This window comes from Muscardinus avellanarius, assembly GCF_963383645.1.
Source record: "Muscardinus avellanarius genome assembly, chromosome: 4".
Taxonomy (NCBI): domain Eukaryota; kingdom Metazoa; phylum Chordata; class Mammalia; order Rodentia; family Gliridae; genus Muscardinus; species Muscardinus avellanarius.
In genome coordinates, this window is record NC_137789.1 from 74,218,322 (window position 1) to 74,232,603 (window position 14,282).

Below are 14,282 nucleotides of genomic sequence, written 5' to 3' on the forward strand. Positions count from 1 at the left end.
TGTGAAACAAAAAAATATCATTGGACATCGCCAAATGCTCAATGCAAACTCATCCCTGGTTGAGAAACCACTGCCGTGGGTAAGAAATAACTGCACTATGTCCCCTCAACTCCTGGCTTTCATTTGTGTTGTGTATTAAGCAGAACTCATCCAAAACATGGTCTACTTCTTTTGGGACCTGGTCCTTCCTGGTCCTTCTTGGACAGAATTCAAAGCAGCTACAATCTATCTCTGTGTCACGAGAGTGTCCTAAACCTCATTCTCAGGAAGCTCTCATTGTCTTTTTGCCCTGACAAGCTCTGAGTTTGGGGACACCCAGCTACTCGGTACTCTTCCTACCATCAGAGCAGAGACTCAGGTTTCTGAATCAGAATCAGACACTAAGCTGGGCATGGTGGTACACACCTGGATTCCTAGTACTTGGGAGACGAAGGCAGAACGATTGCAGGTTTGAGAGTGGCCTCAGCAACTTAGCAAGACTCTCAGCAACCTAGATCCTTTTAAAAATAATAAATAAAAAGGGCTGGTGGTATAGCTCAGAGGTAGAATGACCCTGGGTTCAATCCCAGTAACACACACACACACACACACACACACACACACACACACAAGCACACAAGACAGTAGCTTTCTAGGTCTCTTTAATGATAAGGAATCACACTCACTCTCAGGTGATCTCACTGAAGGCCAACTTTCTTGACACAGAGAAAGAGAGAAGCTGTTATCCAGTGTTCTTACTGAAAATGAACTTGAATCTCTTCACAGGATTCCTTCTTGTAAATATTTGCTTCATTTTACGTGTGTGTGTGTGTGTGTGAGAGAGAGAGAGAGAGAGAGAGAGAAGAGCGCCAGAGACACAGAGAGAGACTGGGAATTGAAACCAGGGGCATTCTACCACTGAGCTACATCCTTAGCCCTTTATTTTCATTTTCAGACACAGTCTTTCTAAGTTTCCCAGGCTGACCTTGATCTTGTCATCCTCCTGCCTGAGCCTCCTGAGTAAGCTGGGGTTAGAGGCTAGTGCCACCATACCTGACTCATCTCCACTTTGACCCTTTTATATCTTAGATGAAGATAAGGCATTCAAAAGTTATGAGCCAGTTTTCAGACTATTTCTTTTATATTCCTGCAGAGTATCTTATAATTCATTTTGTTCTATAATATCTAAATACCTTAGAATTTAGTAAAACTTTAATTTTGTCATTCTGTTCCTTTTAACTATGTTGTGAATGATTAAATACTTAACAGTTTATTTAATTGGATAAGATATTATGTAACCATTTAAAAACTGACCTATATCTGGGTGTGGTGGCACATGCCTATAATCCCAGTACTTGAGAGGCTGAGATAGGAGGATTATAGGTTTGAGGCCAATCTCAGAAACTTAGCAAATCCCTGTTTCAAAATAAAAAATAAAAAGGCTGGTGATGTAGCTTTGTGGTAGAATGATTCTGGGTTCAATCTCCAGTATCAAAACAAAATAAAAAATAAAACTGATATATGAAGAAATATTTGGAGCATATGTGAATTGAAATAAAGGCTATAAAATGTTTTGCCTTATGATTTTAGTATTAAAATGTATTTTAGACAAAAAGAAAAGAAAGCATACTTAGATATTTTTAGCAGTCCCTACAGAGCAGAATTATTTATTATTAATAATTTTGAGCCAGGCATGTTGGCACACACTTGTAATCCCAGTACTTGGGAAGCTGAGACAGGAGGATCACAGATTCGAGGCCGGTATCAGCAACTTAGTGAGATCTTCCACACCTTATGAGATGCTGGTTTCAAAATTAAAAAAAAAAAACATAAAAATAGGACTGGGGGTATATCCTGGGGGGTAGAAGGCTCCTGAGTTCCATCCCTAGTACTACATATACAAAAAATAATTTCGCTTTTTCCTTGAATTTTCTACTGTAAGCATATACTGTTTTAAAAAAGAATATGAAAAAATGTTAGCCAAAAATGATGCTCTGCCATATTCACAACCTCTTACTCTTTTAGTATAAATATTTTAAAATCCAGGTGTGGTAGCACACACTTGTAATCCCAGTACTTGGGAGGCTGAGACAGGACTTGGGAGGATCACAGGTTCGAGGACAACCTCAGAAACTTAGGTAGACCCTCTGCAACTTAGTGAGACCCTGTTTCAAAATAAAGAATAAAAAATAGGGCTGGGTGTGTAGTTCAGAGGTAAAATGCCCCTGGGTTCAATTCCTAGTGCCGCAGGGGGAAAAAAAATGTTAAGTATTTAAAAAACTCAGGTCCAATTAAACTTCCAGGAAATGTTATCTATTTCTTCTCTAGAAGGCTTCTTATTGCCTCAAGAACAAAGTTGCAACCCCTCAGCCTGGCATTCCAGGTTCTCATCAGGCCAGTCACCTGCGTGGCATCAGTCTCATTGCTCTCTCTGTCCCTATGGCTTCCTTTCTCTTCTGTGTTCTTGTAGGTATTTTTTTTTTTTTTTTTTTTTGGTGGTAATGGGGGTGGAACCCAGAGGCTTTCTACCTCTGGGCTATACTCCCAGACCTTTTTTTAATTTTTTATTTGGAAACAGGGTCTCACTAAGTTGCTGAGAGCCTCACTAAGTAGCTGAGGCTGGCTTCGAACCTGTGCGATCCTCCTGTCTCAGCCTCCCAAGCGCAGGGATTACAAGCATGCACCACCACGCCCGGCTCTCTTATAGGTATTTTTGACTTGGGAACCTTGTAAGCTTTTCCCCTGATTCCCTTGCTAATGAGCCTCTGGTCAGCTTCCCAGGTGGGAGGAGAAGGAAACAGATTCACTTATCCTCAATTTTGTGGGTACTCCGTAGCAGCAGCAGTCAGCTATGGAGCAGTGGAGACAGCAATTTCGCAAACCTTTTCCTCAATGTCAGCATCAAACACTGCTCTGAAGTTCTAGAGCCAGCTAAGGGCATCTTCCCAAGACCCCACTGTTGCTTTGTGGTGTCCCCTTGAAATTTCAGTAGATCCAGAGTCAATTAGAGGACTTCCTCTTTGGTTCCAACAATAGCCCAGGTGGCACCACCTCTTCCCATGGTTCTTTTAGGTTTACTGGTCAATAGCTGCTTCTTGAAATTATTAATCCTGAATTTCATTACCATGTTCTTTTTAAAAATTCTTTTAGCCTTTGTAACACCTGTGCAAGCAATAATCTACACTAACTTTTCCTTATTGGAAATGTGTAATGCCTGTTCTTCTGAATGAAGGCCAGTACCACATATCACATCTGATTAAATTTCATTAAACAGAAGTCAATTACATGCCCCATCCAATTGCAAGAGAAGGGTACCCTGGAGAATATGGTCCAGCTGCACATACAGAGATGGGAGCACAGATACAGATGGTACCTATCCCTAGCTCCACATAGCTTAAGGGGCACAGTGAATTGACCATAGGAAAAAACTAGACAATTAAGATGTTTGAATTTTTATTTTTAATTTTTGTCATACTGGGGGTTGAACCCAGGAAAATCTACCTCTGAGCTACATCCCCAGGCCTTCTTATTTTGAAACAGTCCTGCTAGGTTGTAGAAAGTATTGCTAAATTGTTAAGGCTGTCCTCAAACTTGCAATCCTTTTGTCTCAGTCTCCCAAGTACTGTGATAATAGATGTGTGCCACCACAGTTGATGACAATTAAGAGTGTTATTTTTAAAGATTACATGATTGTCTAAAGAAAATATAGGTATATACAATCAAAGATCTGAACTAAAATGCTTTTTAAATTGGATACTGATGCCGGGTGTGGTGGCGCATGCTTGTAATCCCCGCGCTTGGGAGGCGGAGACAAGAGGATCGCGCAGGTTCGAAGCCAGCCTTGCTGGCTTAAGAGACCCTGTTTCCAAATAAAAATATAAAATAGGTCTGGGAGTGTAACCCGGAGGTAGAAGAATTCCATCCCCAGCACCACCAAAAACAAAAACAACAGCAACAAAAAACTAGATACTGATACAAATGTATTGAGTTACCACATAATACCCTATAAAGATGTATAATTATTATGTGTCAATTAAACAAGATAAAGAAACAAGTAAACAAAATAACAGGGTATTACATGTAGTTCTACGTTTCCTGGAAGTTAAAAAATATATCTTAATGGAGTTTTTTTAAGTACTGGGTATTGAACTGAGGGTCTCACACATGCTAGGCAGGTGTTCTGCCGATGCGCTACATCTCCAGTCTGCAATTTTTAAAAATGTATTGAACAGTTTAAATGACATTTATACTGAAATGAAACAAGTGTCATTTTCCCACTGGTCACATGGTAAATATTAGAATAATTCCCACAAATGATAATTTGAAATTATGATTATATGTATACATATATTCATAAATCTCTTCTCAGTTTTGAGTATTACCTTTTCTACTTTAGAAAGATATCAATTGTTTGGATAATAAATTTGTATTCTCAGATTACTTGCTAAATTTCAACTCATGAACCGAGAAAAGCGGGGCTTAAGAGCCCCGCTAACAACCAATCTCCATTACCACAAAATCAGCGCCTTTCATAGCCAGAAAACACCATCACCAGAGAAACAAAAAAATCACCAGGCTCCAGAGAGAAAGCGGACTGAGAACAGAGCTCAGAGCCACAGAGGAGATAACCGGCCTCACACCCGAGGACGCGGCAGCAGCGCCATACTGCCGGCGGCAGCGGCAAATTCACCGGTCGGCTACAGCAAGCTGAGGTGAGCCGCTGCGGAACAGCCAGGCGGGATTTCTCACCACAGGTAAAATCTAAAGCTCCCAGTGGCTGAGCTCAGCACATGCTGCAGGGATTCAGAGTGGAAATCAAAACCAAGAAGAAATACGCCAGCCTCACAGCCGAGGGTGTAGCAGCGGCGCCATATTGCCACCGGTGGAAGCAGCAGAGAATTCACCCGAATCCAGTACAGCTACATCTGCGTACTCAAGAACAGTGAGTCAAATTGTGGACCACAGAGGAGAAATCCCAGTACTGTACTCCCTGGGACTTGACCCAGTGGGGGAGGGGCGGTGGCAGAGATATCACACCATAGGAGAACACCCAACCTGGCACCCCCCACAGTCTAAAGCAGCCTCTATCGACTCTCTGGGTCGGAGACTCTGTGATACAACCCAGTAAAGGAGTAGTGGGGTCTGAGATACTACTGACTCGAGATCCAGAACACCTTAAGTGAAGTCATAGTGACCCAAGGGAAGAACCCAGAGAAGGCAAAAACTTCCGAAATCATGGAAAAGAGGAATAACAACAGAGCAATGAATGCCCACAACCCCACAACATCAGAACCCGATAAAACAGAAAATCAGAGATTTCTAGAAGATCAAATCAGGAAAATAACTGTAGAAATAATAGAGGTGCTTCGAAAAGAACTCAGAGAGAGCCAAAAAGAGATAAAGGATGCAATTAATGAAGTAAAGGCCTCAATTCAAAGTACAAACAACCGATTAGACCACATGGAGAACAGAATCTCGCTCTTAGAAGATGATCATACCAAAAATGAACGCATAGTTTCTAATCTAGGAAAAAATATCCGACAGCAGGAATCTGACATTGAAGAAATATGGGCCCATTTTAAGAGAGCTAACCTAAGAATAATTGGAATAGAGGAGGGAAAAGAAAGTGAAACCAAAGGGATCAACAATCTCTTCAAGGAAGTAATAGCAGAAAATTTTCCAAACATAGAGCAAGAGGTTGATACACAGATCCAGGAAACTTATAGAACTCCCTTTAGACAGGATCGGAGAAGAGGATCCCCACGCCACATAATTGTCAAAATGACCAATGTGGAAGCCAAGCAGAGAATCCTAAAGGCAACAAAAACAAAGGGCCAAGTGACATTCAGAGGCAAACCAATTAGAATCACTCCAGACTTCCCAAACCAAGTCATGAGAGCCAGAAGGGCTTGGAGTAACATATTCCAAACTCTGAAAGAAAACAACTTCCAGCCAAAAATTTCCTACCCAGTAAAACTTTCTATCAAATTAGATGGAGAAATAAGAAGCTTCCATGACAAACAGAAACTGAAGGAATTTATGTCTTCAAAACCAGCACTAGAGAAAATACTCAAAGAGATGAACTACAAAGAAGAAATAGGTAACACACACCAGAACCAGAGAAACAAGAGTTTCAATCCAACAGACAACTAAGATTGGTTATCTGTGGAGATTCATTATTTATGTTAGTCTTTTACCTATCTCTAAATGGTATTGTTTGCCTTTATTGTTGCTAATTTTTAGGATCTCTAGTTGGAATATTAATATACCTTCAGATATAGCATTTGGAAATATTTTATCCCATTCTATTAGTAACTGTTAACTCTGTTTACATTGTCTTTGGATATACAATATTTTTTTTTATTTTTTAGGGAGTTTGTATACTCTTCTGTTGCCTGTGCCATTGAAATCATATCCAAGAAATCACTGCCAATTTCAGTGTTGTGAGGTTTTATGACCCAGATTTTCTCCTAAAAGTTTATAGTCTTAAGATTTATATTTAGGTCTTTTATCTATTTTGAGTTAATATTTGTATATGGGATTAGGTAAGGGTCCAACTTTATTCTTTTCCATGTAATTATTATGTTTCAACAATATTTAGTTAAAAGATTATCATTTCTACCACCAAATGTTCATGGAAACCTTGTCAAAAATAACTTGACAATATAGGGAAGAATTTAGCTCTAGGCTTTTATTTAACTCCAATCGTTTATATATCTGCCTTTAGAATAGTACTACACTGTTTCAATTATTGTAGCTTTATATGGTTTGAAATCAGAAAATATATATCTTCTAGCTTTGTTCTTTTTCAAGATCGTTTTGGGTATCTAGAGTCCATATTCCATATTAGGATAGATTTTTTTTCTGAAAAATAAATATATAAATATATGATAGTTTCACCTAAAAAATAGAAAAAATAGATTCTCTGGTAAGAAAGAAAGCAAAAAGAAATATTGAAATGTTATCTTTAAGTCATCAAAAGCTTGGTATCAGACAAATGAAACTGTTATGTGAGATTATCATTTTTAATTTTGGATAAATTGCTATAATACTAGATGTCAACCACTAAGCCAAGCATGGGAGGGAGGGATGGGGAGAGAATGGGGTGGGGATCGGGTGGGGGCTGACTGGGTGATGTGTGCATGTATGTCTACAAAATTTTGTATCCCAATATGATGTATGAATACAGTGCACCAATAAAATAAAAAAATAAATAAAAATAAATTTCAACTCATGTATGCCTAGTATTTATTTATTTATTTATTTATTTATTGGTGATACTGGGGGTGGAACCCAGAGGCTTTCTACCTCTGGGCTATACTCCCAGACCTATTTTATATTTTATTTGGAAACAGGGTCTCACTAAGTTGCTAAGAGCCTCACTAAGTAGCGGAGGCTGGCTTCGAACCTCCGCGATCCTCCTGTCTCAGCCTCACAAGTGCGGGGATTACAAGCGTGCGCCACCACGCCCGGCTACGCCTAGTATTTAAAGGCAAAATAAAAGCCTGGCATGGTGGTGCATGCTTGTAATCCCAGCATTTGGGAGGCTGAAACTTGAGGATGGCAGTTCGCAGACAGCCTCAGCTACTTTGTAAGGCCCTCCGCAACTCAGTGAGACCCTGTTTCAAAATAAAGGATAAAAAATTGGGTAGGGGGTGTAGCTTGGAGGTCAAATGACTCCGAGTTCCATCCCCAGACCTGCAAAACAAACAAACAAACAAACAACCCCAAAACCAAAATAAAGAATAAAAAATAGGGCAGGGGGTGTAGCTCGGAGGTCAAGTGCCTCTGAGTTCCATCCCCAGACCCCTAAAAAAATAAAATAAATAAATAAATAAATAAAGGCTAAATAAAATCTCTATGAAAATTTAAATGCATGATATTATGTTTACATATTTTCAAGAATAATATTGGTCAATAGCAGTATCGTGAATTTTAAAATTATTGCTATTTCTTTAGCTTAAACAGTTTTGAAATTTCAAACTTGGTAACGTGATATCTAATAAAAGAAAACTTGCTTAATATGCTATTAAGAAGTAAGGCATGGTGGCACACAACTATAATCTCAGTACTTGAGAGGCTGAGGTAGGAGGGTCACATTTGGAGGATAGCCTAGCAATTTTGTGAGTCCCTCCTTCAATAGTAAAGATAAAAAAGGGCTGGAGGTGTAGCTCAGAGGTGGAACACTCCTGGGTTCAATCCCCAGTCACACACACACACACACACACACACACACACACACACACACACACACAATTAAGAATTAGTCCCACAAGTAGAATGATAGAAACCAGCATTTGTCATTTGTGATCCTAAAGCCTAGTATAGTTTCTGGTATTTTGTAAGCACTCAATATGCTTGCTGAATGAAATAATTGAATCCAAGAGATAGTACATCTGTAATTGTATGGATATTGAAAACCAATCATATGTATGCAATTTTCAATATCTCTAGAGACATATTAGGTAATCTTATTACCTGAATTTCAAATATCTGGGAAAGCTCCTTTCCATTCTTAATAATTCCCTAGAGGGCCCAGGTGTGTATCACCCACGCTCACAGATCAGGGGACACTGCACTTCTTACTGTACCTACTGCTTCAAACCAGATAACTACTGTTGGCCTTAACTACTCTGCCAGGGTATCTGCCCCCACAGAGGTGTCACACTCTGCAGAGTCCCCAGGGCCACAGTCCTGCCTATTGTTGATGACACAGCTGGCCAGCTTCCTGGACTTGGAGCCAGAGGTTGCTTCCTCCTGCCATGCAGTTACAGTCAGTTTGCGGGATCACACAGCAGAGATATCCAACCTTAACTTTGAAATATTAAGGAGATATCTGTTTGCTACCCCTGAAATAGACATCCTTGTACATAGGCTTTTGTATTCCTATCCAATTGCTTTCTCAAGCTAAATCCCTGGGTCAAATTGCAAGCATTTAATCTCTGCACTTTGCCAAGCAATCTGGAAAGCTTGTGCCAACGTATACTCCGCTGTATGTGAAGGTTTCCTAATGCGTTTGCCAGCAATAATGCTGATCTTTGTTTTAAACAATCCTAATCTGATACATTATAAATAGCATTTCACTGTTTTATTTCTTTGTTTATAGTTTATGCAAGCACTTTGGAAACACTTAAATCAGGAACATGCCAATTTCATGTAGTATAAACTTAAATGAATATTATTTTGAAGGACTTGAACCTGGCTAATAGGACAAAAGTTAATTTGCATAACTGTCTCCAGAATTGACTCAAAGGGCAAGGCTAAGTAAACACATGCCAGAGCTGATCTTTGGATATTTGCAGCACTGGGTAGTGTACTAAAGGCCACCATTGAGTAAACATATTGCAGATGCCTCACTCCTTTGAAAAATTTTGCACACAGACACTTATTTCTATTCTCAGAATATAACAATCAACAAGTAACTCCCCTGTAATAAAATTACATGTTAATATTTATCTGTAAAACAGAATAAATGATCTTTTTCATATTTTTAATTTGATGCTAAACATAACTAAACATAGGAGCTTGCTTTCCTCATATAAAACTTCTTTCTCAACTATCATTACTTTTTTTTTTTAATGGTGTTGGGGATTCAGCCCAGGACCTTACATTCTGAGCTACATCCCCAGCCCTTTTTATTTTATTCTGATGCAAGTTCTATGAAGTTGCCCATCCTGGCCTCCAGCATGGTGACCTCTTGCCTTAGGCTCCTGAGTACCTGGGATTGCAGGTGTGTGCCACTGATTTCAGCTCCACTGCAATTCTGCTCCTGTCACTCTGCTTGCTGGGAGGACCATCTGAAGGGCTTTGTTTCATCTAGAGTTTTAACTCTACAGATCACAGTCTAGTAAATCTAGTTTCTTATGTGCATTCGTGCATTCGTGTCTCTCTCTGTGTGTGTGTGTGTGTGTGTGTGTGTGTGTGTGTGTGCTTGTGTGTGTTACTGGTGACCAAACCCAGGACCTTGCACCTCACCGCTAAGCAAGCACTCTACCACTGGGCTACACCCTCAGCTCAAGTTTTGTACAATTTTTCATTGCACTTACTACACAAAAGGTACTTTATAAATATTTGTAAACTATGTTTAATGAAGCTGCTTAGTGTTTGTGTTTAATTCATTATGCTTCATGAATAGCAGAGATGCTTAAATTATTTCCCTCAATGCAGACTTCCAGTCTGTAACAGACATGATATATAATGTACTTAGAACAACCCTGGCACATGACCTGTGTGTTGTCTGTCTCTAAGGGGAAACACGAAGCTCTGGCCCAACATTCAGTGGCCACGAGCTACTTGGCTTTCATCTGTGCATTCCAGAGACATTGCACTGTGGCAAACTTGGTTTCTGGAGGAATATTGAGGTTAGGATTTCAATGCTAGATTCATCATTATCTCTACTGTTTATCATAATTGCAATAGATATCTGAAATTGGCAACTTATTAAGAAACACTGCCTCAAGGGCCAATGTTATGAACTGGAGTTCTCCAGAGATCTGATGGTTCTTTCAATCTATTGTGGTTGGCAAACATTATTTTATTAGTCTGTTTGATGAAAGTGGTTTAGGTTAACCTCAATTTCAGCAGTCCAGAACTCCTGTTTTATATCTGAAGTCTTACCAAACAGATCTCTGTGCCTGAATGAACAACATTTGGGCTACTAGATGTTACATTAACAGGTATGGACATAACAGCTTCTTGTGTAATCACTTCTTTCTTACCTTGGATAAATTTTAGCAGGACAGAATTTACTCATTGAAGATATGAATTCCTGGATCTAAGCAGTGGCTTTAAAAAATGTCAATTTTTTTTCTCTTAAAAATGAGATGTATCTGGTCAAGTCTGTTTTGAACAATTCTAACAGCTCCACAGTTTCTCCTTGATCAGAATGACTCACCAAAATGGACAGCAGATGTCACCCAAATTTGCAAGTATCAATATATAGGTGAAGGAGACAAACTAGATTATCTTCAGTTAGCTTTATACTAAAAATATGCTGAAGTACCTGTTGAAAGACAGGAAGATTATAGGTTTGAGGCCAGACTCAGCAACTTAGTAAAACCATCAGCAACTTAATGAGACCCTTTTTAAAAATAAGAAATAAAATAGTGCTGGAAATGTAGATTGGAGGTTCAGTGCCATTGGATTCAACCTCCAATACTAAAAACAAATCAGATTTCTAGACTTCATCCCTGGAGATTCCAATTAATCGGTCTAGGTGGGGCTAGAAATCTCTGTCTTTAACAAAACGCCAAGTAAATTATTCTAATATTTTTCCATGTTTTGATACTGTCTTGATGATCACTTTTTAGTATAACAACTGGACAAAACACCTTTCATCTGGTCTTGCAAACATTTTCACAGTTAGAACTCAAGAATAAACTACAGAACTTTCATAACCACCATTTAATATCTTGAAAGAAAGAATCAATTCAAATTGTTAGAATTTACTAGTATCCATATCCCTGTATTGATCTGTTTAAAATATTTAATTTAAAATTTTAAATTAAAAATAGAAGATCAAGCAGGGCATGTTGATACATACCTATAATCCCAGTACTTAAGAGGCCAGGACAGAGGATTTAATATTATAATTTAAGACCAAAGTAAAAGTGAGGCTGATTTTATCAAACCTAAGATGGATTTTTTTGTATCACTCTGAAAGAAAACACTTTGATACAATGCTTTCATATCACTTTAAGTTTTCTTTCCTATCTTCCTCTCCTCTTTCTTTCTTTCTTTCTTTCTTTCTTCCTTTCTTTTTTTCCTTCCTTCTTTCTTTCTTTCTTTCTTTCTTTCTTTCTTTCTTTCTTTCTTTCTTTCTTTCTTTCTTTCTTTCTTTCTTTCTTTCTTTCTTTTCTTTCTTTCACCGGAGATTGAACCCAGGGGCATTCGACCTCTGAGCTGAGCTACACCCCCAATCTCATTTTTATTTTTATTTTTATTTTGAAACAGGGTCTCGTTAGGTTGGTGAGAGTCTTGCTACATGCTGAGGCTGTTCTTGAACCTGCAATCCTCTTGTTTCAGCCTCTCAAGTACTGAGATTACAGACATGTACCACCATGCCCAGCTAATTACTTTATATTTATACAAAGAGCTCTTTTAACCTCAATTAGATAATGATTTCTATCATAACTCAATAACTTTTAGGAATACATTAAAAAGGAAAATACTATTTTGGTCAGTGTAAGACATATTTATTTAGTTTTTTTATGAATGTGTATGATACTAGGGATTGAACCCTGAGCCTTAGGCATACTGTAAGAGTGCTCTACCTCTGAGCTATATCCCCAGCCTTATTTTTTTTTAAAGATTCAACAACAAATTCAAAATTTTATTAAATGTTATAGTTTAACAAGCACAGTTAGACACACTATTATCTTATTTGTTCTACCTGTATCAATTTGCAAAACTTCAGAGTATCACAACTTTTTATAGTCTCATTAACATATATAATCTATAGTAATTATTTTCTAAATAACATGGTTCTATGTCCACATATTTTCCAAGTCGCTATTGTGCATTTATTTGATCTGAGAAGCAAATGCTGTTTGCACGCAGGGATGCAATGTGCTATGATACTCAAAATATAAACAAAACAAGGCACATAAAGAAAATTATCTTCAGAGAACTAGCATGGCCTGGGGAGAAAATGCACATGTATTCACCAATAAGAAACTTATATTCGAATTAGACAGCAGACACAACATTAAAATGAGATTCAATTGTGTCTTCATTTGCAAATCTGAAAACTTGGAAAAGAGAATCATCCCTGTTTCCTGTGATTAATAAGTTTAAATAAAATTATTTTAATTGGGTATTGGTTAATAAATTGCCTTTGAAAACCTACTTTAGCCCTCTTCCTTCCCCTATGTCCCTGGGGAAAAAATAGAGAACATTAACAGTGAAGAAAACTTAGTAACAAATTCTAGTGTTTGCTATAACTTGATTGCTTAGAAGCAGCAAAGCTTTCTTATAATATAGGTTTTTATACTATCAAGTACATTAGGTAAAGGTAAGTAAATCACATGCTTTTTTTTTTTTTGGTACTGGGAATTGAACCTAGTAGCAGTCCACCTTTGAGCTTTATTCAAGCCCTATTTTTTAAAATAGGGTCTTATTAAGCTGATTTCCAACTAGCAATCCTCCTGTCTCATCCTCATCCCCAACCTTTAAAAAAATTATTTTGAGACAGAGTCTCGCTAAGTTGGCTCGAACCTGTGAACTTCCTGCCTCAGCTTCTCAAACAGCTGGGATTACCCAGCTGCCAGGTGTGAGCTGCCATGCTCAGCGTGCTTCACAACTTTATATTGCTGAAATCAGGAGTTATCTTACAATCAGTCGTGCCTTATCATTCTCATGGTATAGTTTAATTGAGTTTTACTTTCAGAACATATCTAGATTAATATAGTGCATGACACCTTGGATTCAATGAAAGATGGCATTGACAAAATATTTTGGGGGTGAGGCAAAACTCAGTGATAGAGTGGTAGGCTTGCATGTGCAATGCCCCAGGTTTGATCCTCAGCACTGAAAAAGAAAATCTGGTTTTTGCATTCCTAAAACTTCCTCACACTCACTTACCATTTCCTCTGCATCACCCTTTAATTTGGTCATCCATGTTCATATTTTCACACAATTGTCAATTCCTGGGGCATCGAGATGCAACATTTGTTCAAAGAGTACATGAAAACCTCATGGTTCTGGACTTTAAGCCAGTTTTGAAATTGAGTAGAATACCTTATTTTGACATTGGGATGTTGACAAACACATGTGATTCAGCAACTCCCAAGCTTGTCCCGTGACCTTTAGTTTATATCTCCAACTTTTTGGTTGACAGGGGTTAAGAGATTATACCAACTAAAGCTGTGGAAAACAGTTTGTTGATTTCTCAAAAAAGTTCAACATACAGCTACTAACTGATTCAGAAAGTTCACTTAGGTCTATGTTCAGAACTAGTAAAAGTGGGAATTCAAACAGGTATTTGTACATCAGTGGTCATAGTAGCTTCATTCACATGAGCTGAAACATGGGCGCAACCTAAATGTCCACAGACAAATGAATGGATGAACAGAATGTGGTATGTATGTATGTATATGTATATACTATGGAACATTACTGATCTATGTTAAGTAATATAAATCAGACACAGAAGTATAGACAAGAAGGTATGAATTTCAGAATTTAAAACGAAAAATTCGTGTGATGAATTTAGTGTGTTAAAAAAAATATATATATATATATATATTATGGATCTATCTGATACAATGAGTAGTAACTCTTGAACAAACAGAGGATGTCCTTTG